We start from the raw sequence: 8,205 nt of genomic DNA on the forward strand, positions 1-8,205 counted from the left end.
TGTTCCAATGAACCATTCTGGAATTATATTTACCTGACACTTCGCCACCACCCTTCCTGCACCCCCGCCGCCACCCCATGCCCTCCTGCCATGCTTTTAATTGACTGTAGCCCCGGTAAACATCATACCTCCGACCTCATGGGTTTTCCCAAGCGAGGACCACCCAGCTAAGCAGCTTCTGAATTCATGACCTACAGTACAGTAACTGTGAGACATACATATTCATTGTTGTTTTGAACCACTAGATTTTGTGGTGATTTGTTATGCAGATAACTGGTGGGGAAGGAATGTGTCAGATTGCTTTAGTTTCAAATAAAATAAGATCCAACTACAAGCATCTTAAACCATGAAGAGTTTGTTCTAGTACATATGTCCAGAGGGAGAGCAGCTTGGGTTGGTCAATCCTGGGGCACCGTCAAGCACCCAGGGCCTCACCACTTTCTGGTCTGCCATCCTTACCATGTCAGTGTTATCTCCTCCTCATGGAACCTCAGACCTGTAACTGGTGTCAGCCATCACCTGGACAAGAAACGCACTTTTTCCTGTGTGTCTTTTTACAGATCAGGAAAATCTCTCCTTCACACATGGTGGCCAGAACTGGATAACATATTGCCCTTAAGCCAGTATCTGGTAAATGAGGTGGAAAAAGCAGGGACTTTGGAAGATACCTAATTTCTGGTGTAAGCAACTGGATGGAAGATAGTTCCTTTTTTTTTTTTTTTTTCTTTTTTTTCTTTTGGTGATGGTGTAAAGGAACTTGAAGAACCTGAACATCTCAGAGCTGGGTACGAGAGGAGCCAGTGAAGGAAAGTCCAGGTATGCAGGAGGTAGGAGGGAAGGCAGAGAGTGGTATTCTAGAAGCCACAAAGCCAGAAGGAGGGAGTGGTTAATTGTGTCCTATTTGCCCAAAGGTCCAAGAAAACAAGACCCAAAAGCGACCTTTAGATTTAGCCCCAAAGTTTCTGTGGAGTCGGGGGGAAGGAGGCAGATTTGTAAGAGGTTGGAGAACACAGAGGAGAGGAGCAAGTGGAGACAGCATGCCAATACAACTTGTCAGAGAAGCTTTGCCAAGAAGGGGTGAGGAAAGCTCTAAGGGGATACAGGATCAAGGAGATGGAGGATAAAGGCCGAAGACTGGAGCACATCTATATGCTAATAGGAACTTTCCCATATAGAAAAAGAGAATGATTGATGATATAGCAGAAAAGAAGGGCAGCTGAAGGTTTAACATCCCTGAGAACAACATACACACGTGCGCCCGTACACACACACACACACCCCTATGCTGAATTTTAAGTTTAATTAATTATTATAGCACGAGTAGAATATTCGTTGTTTGGATCTATTAACCATTTTTTTGGTGAGGCAATTTTGCAACATGGCTAAGAATCCAGACTCCAAGAGACAGACTGTTGGGGTTCAAATCAGTTGTGCGACCTTCAGGAATTTACTTAACCTCTCTGTGCTCCACTTCCCTAAATTATAAGATGGAGATAGTGGTAGAAGTCTAGACCTCATAGGGTAGTCTTCAAGGTGATCTGGGTACATATATGTAAAACCTTTAGAGCACTGTCTGGTGCACTATAGATGCCCAAAGTGCCAGTCACCTCCTTGGTGAGATTTGCTGGGTTTGGTTCTGCTAAGTAACCTAGGATAAAGATGCTGTCCTTAGGGGGAAAAAAATTGATTCAAATTATATTATTATTTTTACATACTTTTTCTGTAGAACTTTATAAAAAGTGTCCTATACCGAGTTTCAGTCTCCAGTGAGAAAGTGGAATTTACATTTCGAAAGACAGTTCTTAGTAAGAAATGACTGGTTAGTATTTGATACTTGTTATTTTCTGCTTGGGGGAACCCCCACCCTGACATATAAGAATTTGGAACACGTGGTAGTTAGACATTCATCAGAATGCACCCAAAGAATATTTGGGGGAGGCAGTCGAGGTGCCGCATTAAAGAGGGTAGTATGAAATGGAAGGTCCATACAGAAATCCCGTGCTCTGTGCACAGCACTTTCTTCCTCGCTCCCTCCACTGAATGTTAATTCCCACCCAGGACGGTCTACTTGTTTGCAGGAGTCTGCAAAGATAGAACATTTATAGGAATTAATGCTCTGTGGGTATACAAGACGTAGACCCTGAAGAACTAAAAAAGCATGAATAAATGTATTCCAATTACAGGCTAATGCAGGTAATGGGTTTATAGTACTTAGGGGTCTGGATCTGTTCTCTGACAGCCTGCAGACATTAGGAGCCCCTCATGGCTTGCCTGCAATGCAGGCATTATGGAGTGATTTTTACTTTACTGCCTTTTCCATCAGATCATCCCCTTTCTTTCACACACAAGGTTAATTCACTTCTTGATCACATTATTTCCTCGCTGCTCTTTGACAATATAAAAATTCTGAGTGGACAGCTCAATCCCTCTTCCATCTCAGATTTGATTGTTATGGTATTGCTCGGCGTCCCTCAGAGGCCTCCAGCAGCCTTTGCTGCGGTTTATGACACTTAAATGGCTCAGTTACAATTTCTCCATCTATTCACGAAATGCTGTTAATAACTCATTTCCAAAGAGGCCCTTCTTTATGTCTTGGCATTAAAGGAATTTTTATTAGGTGCCAGGATAGGTGACACACAGCCCCAGTAACCAAAGAGTTAATTAATCTGTTGAAATTTATTGCCTTTTATACTGCACTCAGTGTGACAGTCCCTAAGAGAAACAGATACTATATTTACAACCCGGGTTGAAATATTCAGTAATATGGTCTGCATACTGACCTACTCCATCAGTGTATGCCTTCTGCTGGAACATCCATTAATCACAGAAGATGAATTTGTGTAATCTGTCTTCTTTCTTATTCTGAGATTCCAATAAATATTGAAATAATAATTTATTGATTACCTTGCAATATAAATGTGGAGTAAAGTCACCCGAGACATTTGCATGGTAATGCATTTTGGAAGTTCTTGGCATTCTATGGGGACGAAAGGAGAAACTGCTAAGAGTGACACGGAATGCTCTTGTGGGCCAAATGCCAAACTGAATTTCATACTGTGTGTAGGGAAATGATATGGTAGCTTTTGAACTACCAAAAATCATAACCACAGTCATGATAATTGTGTTCTCCAAAGTAAAAATGAGTATTGATTATCACATTTGCACCTCACCTTCTTTGTGTATTATCCCCAGAATGTTTTAGGTCACAGATAATTTCTCTGTGGCATCTTTCACTTGTAAAGCCGCTTCTTTCCTGCACTTAATACAAGCAAAGATGAAAAGGATATAGGAATGTCAAGTGCTATCTTCCATTTAATTCCAGTAAAATCTTCTGGGACCATTTTATTAATTCTTTGGGTTGAAATATGTATTTCCCAGGACTACAGTTTGGATCGTGCTTTGGGTTCTCATCCTAAATCTAAACTCAGTTCTATAATTTTCATGAATTGTTGCTGTTCCTCATAGGGCTTTACTTTTGACATAATTCTAGGATAGTGATAATTTTTGTATCCAATCTGAATTGGTCTGGAAACACTGGAGAGGTGCGTGGTGGGTGGACATGCCCTTGTGGGTCATGCATAACTATTGTGAAGGACTCAAAAACATGAAATGTCTTTGTATCTGGATATATTGTAGATGTATTTATGTTGCATTGGCTAAACATGAGCTGAATGACCAGCATTTCTGTTCTGCACATGTACCACTACTAGCGGCATTTCACCTTTGGGTTTGTTGTGGGCACCATTCTTCTAGTTGAATTCAATCATGTATAGTTAATGCAACCCATTTCTGGTCTCCATAATAATTTATCTCAGTTTTGGGCAACTCTTTATGATCAGGGTAACTCTGCAGAGTGGATGAAATTCTAATGTGTGAGGTTTGTTTTCTAGTGCTTTCCAGATAAGGCTAACCAGATGGTGAAACATAATAGCTTGGAAGATCCACTTTTGATATATGGTCAGTCATTTCTGGAATGATAGTGAAAAAGCAAAAAAGAAATAGAGCTTTTTAGATTCTCTTCTTGGTCATGAAATTGGAAATATCCTTTTTTGGAGGAAAAGGAAGTGTCTCATCGTAATTTTCCTGACATTTAAACCTCTTGGCTATCTATTTCTAAAAGAAGATAAAGTATTCTGAAAATTTTTCTATAAATTTTTATATATAGTATATTTATATCACATTTTTTAGAGGAAAAATTGGGGAACTTTTTGATGTTGCCTGAAACAGTGTTTCTGATGTAGATTTCAAGACAAAATATTTTCTTTACTATTATAATGATGTCAGGTAAGTGATACATTTCTCCTGTGCCTATTTTGTTTTGATGAAACTTTAAATCAGTGACTATCATTATATTATAAAATTAAGGAGCTCCGAACTTTATTCTGCTATACCACTAGCTAATTTGGCACAGGTATTATCTTTGAAAACAGACGTACGGTTTTTCATCAGGTTCGATTTCTGCTGATTTGAATTATTTTAATTATGGATTATATATATTTAAATATCTTACAAAGGAGTTAAGTGGATGCATTAGACTATTTCTTCGGTGGTTAGTTGTCCTATGAGATGGCATATGATCACATAATTGCTGTACTTACCCCTCTTTTTGGGGGGGTCCTTTTTACTCATCTGTATTAATAGTTGCTCTTTGTTCTGCTCATATAAAGTTACATTCTGATTTAAGTTCTCCCCGGTGTTTGGCTAATTGGACTATTCATTTAAAGTATACTATGTTTTATTACCTTATCTTCCATGGTATTTTATATTTTGGATTGACTGATTCTAATTCCTGTTTCACAGTGGTATAATTTCACAGTAGCATAACCTTGGGAATCCATTAAATTTGGCCTTTAAAACACTGCTTTGTTTTTCTCCACACAGTAGTGAAAAGCTGTGGCATTTTCTGGCACCCACATTGACTCTTTCCCTTTTTATAGCAACACTACTTTCCCTTCCCTTCTTAATTCAAGTCAGGGCAACACGCTGCATATTTATTAAGCATCGATCACATGGCAAGTTCTGTGTTAGGCTCTGAATATATGATGTGGAATAGGCATAATTGCTACTTTCAAGCTGTTCAAACTCAGTCTGTTGACTGAGACAGAAAAGGAGCAAATGAAGATTTTAAACCCATCTCCGTCCCCCATCACATTAAGTTCTTAATTTCAGAAACTTGAAGTTAAGTTATTGTGGAAGCTAGCCATTTATGTAGCTTTCGTCCAAATGAGGCCCTTGAAATGGATTATTTCACTCAATCTTAAGAAGACTATGAGTCGACTACTACCATTGATCATCCCCATTTTATTGCTGAGTGAGATGAGCGAGAGAGGGGCAAGGTGACCTGCTCTGGCCCTGGATTCGAGTGTGCCTGGGGAGGGACCGGAATGCGGCCCGCTGACCCCAGCGATCGGGCCCTTAACCACTCACATTCCCTGCTCTGCTGCATAGACATAATTTATTCTAAGACAAAAAATGAACCATTCTATTTGTGTATTTATTGTCCCAACATTGATTAATGAATCCTCTCCAGGAAATTTTCCACATCCCTCTATCATATATCAAATTCCAACATACGCGTTTCTAGGCTCTATTTTGTTCTTTGGTCATCTGTACTGATCCTTGGGTTTGTCTGTTCTTATCCTATTCCTAAAACTGGTAATTTTATAAAAGTTTTAATGTCTGATTGGGTGAACCTCTCCTTTTTCTGATTCAAAATGTGTTTTCTGTCCTTGGCTCTTTACTTTTTTGTTAAAGTTTTTTATTGTTAAATTTATTATGCATACCAAATAATATAAAAAATTTGTGTACAGTGTAAGGAATAATAATAAAAGCCATCGTGAATCTGTTAACCAGTTCAAGAAATAAAATATTGCCTTGATATTCTTTTTGTTATGATCCTCCTTTTTCCTTCTTCTATACTCTCTCCTTTCCTCTCAATAGCATAAGGTTTTTGTATTCTTTTCCCCTTTACTTTATAGTTTTCCTATCTATGTGAATAATACATTATTTTGATGTACTTGTTTATGACATTTATGTAATGAAAAAAATTTGGATATAATTTTCTCTAACTTGCTTATTTTGTTCTGTGTTATGTTTTTCAGGCTTATCTGTCGATGTAGGTAACCATTCATTTATTTTTACTGCCATCTAGTATTCAATTGTATGAATATAGCAAATTATTTTTCCATTTTGTTGATGGATATTATACCATTTCAGGTTTTGCAATTTTGAACAATGCTTTCAAGACCGTGTTTGTACACATATTCTGTATATATGTGCAAGAATTTCTCTCAAGTAAATACTAACTAGTGGAGTTGCTGAATCATAGGGTGGGGACATGTTCAAATTTATTAGGAAATGTCAAGCTGTTTTCCAAAGTGGTTGTATCAATTTATGTGCCTGTCGGTTAGCAGTGTGGGGGAGATTTTGTGGCTCTACATTTTGCCAACACTGTGTTGTCTGAACTTAAAAATTGTTTTCTTATCCATAAGTATAAAGCAATATTGCATAGCATTATGGCTAAGTTTTATTTCTCTGATTATTAATAATACTTTTGGTCTGCCTATCTACCTGTCATCCATCTATCTATCTATCATCTATCATCATCATCATCTTTCTATATCAATCATCTATCTATTCATCCATCGAACCATTTGTCCATCCATTCATCCATCCATCCATCCATCTACCTATATATCAACCTATCTACTACTACCTACATACCTACCATCCACCTACCATTACTGCTGTTTTTACCCTGTCCAAAGTGCCTGTCCAACTTTTTATCTTAGGTTGTTTGCCTTTTTACCCTTGATTTGATAGGAGGTTTTGAAATATTCTTTGTGAAAGCTCTTTTCAGTTATATGTGTTACAATTATGTTCTCCTGGCATGGCACTTATGTTTTCACTCTATGAAAACTTTTAGTCATCAGACATTTTCAATTTCAATGTAGTTCAAATTTATCAGTGTTTTTCTTTGTAGATTGTACTTTTTGTATCTTGTTTAAGAAATAGTTCTGTGGGACACCAGGGTGGCTCAGTCGGTTAAGCCGCTGCCTTCAGCTCAGGTCATGATCCCAGGGTCCTGGGATTGAGTCCCACATCAAGATCCTTGCTCCTTGGGGAGCCTGCTTCTCTCTCCGCCTCTGTCTGCTTGTGTGCTCGCTCTCTCTCTCTGATAAATAAATAAATAAAATCTTAAAAAAAAGAAGAAATAGTTCTGTAACTCATAAAAGATACACTTTTGCCTTTTAAAGTGTTTTAAAGTGTTATGCTTTTGTCTTTCACATTGATTTTTGATCAACTGGTAGCTATTTTTTCGTGTGTGTGTGTGTGTGTGTGTGTGTGTGTGTGTGTGTAGGAAATCTAATAACAGTTTTCAGTAAGGATAACTGAAATGCCCTGAACCTTTTTGAATAGCCGATTCTTTTCCCACTGATATGAAGCTCTAGATTTGTTATGAATCATGTTTGTTCATTTTGCATGTATTTGTTTCTATATTTTCTGTTCTGTTGCAGGAGTTTATTTATCTGGTTATACTATAGGATCTTAATTACATAGCATTATAATAAATCTTCAAATCCATTAGCTGAAGAGTCTTTTGCAAGTTGGTGGCTATTCGGGGCTTTTACTCTTTCAAACACATTTTAAAATCAACTTGCAATTTCAACAGTAATATATTTATCTGGGATTTGGATTAAATTCTCTGTGAATTATTTGCAAGAGAATATACAACTTCATGATACAGTCTCTCCAAGAACATGGAATCTCTTTCTACTTCGAAATCTTTCAAAACTCTTTATAATTTTATTGCTAAAGAGTATCCTTATATTTAGTTGAATTTATTTCTAAATACAATTTAATTTTAATTTTAATTTTTATTTTTTTTATTTTTTATTTTTTAAAGATTTTTATTTATTTATTTGACAGAGAGAGATCACAAGCAGACAGAGAGGCAGGCAGAGAGAGAGAGAGGAGGAAGCAGGCTCCCGCTGAGCAGAGAGCCCGATGCGGGACTCGATCCCAGGACCCTGAGATCATGACCTGAGCTGAAGGCAGCGGCTTAACCCACTGAGCCACCCAGGCGCCCCTAATTTTAATTTTTAAACTGAAGTGTAATTAGCATACAATGTTATACTAGTTTTAAGTATCCAATATACATTATTCAATGCTCACAACTGAAGTGTAGTTACCATCAGTGACCAT

The sequence above is a fragment of the Mustela lutreola genome, chromosome 6 (assembly GCF_030435805.1).
Source record: "Mustela lutreola isolate mMusLut2 chromosome 6, mMusLut2.pri, whole genome shotgun sequence".
NCBI lineage: Eukaryota > Metazoa > Chordata > Mammalia > Carnivora > Mustelidae > Mustela > Mustela lutreola.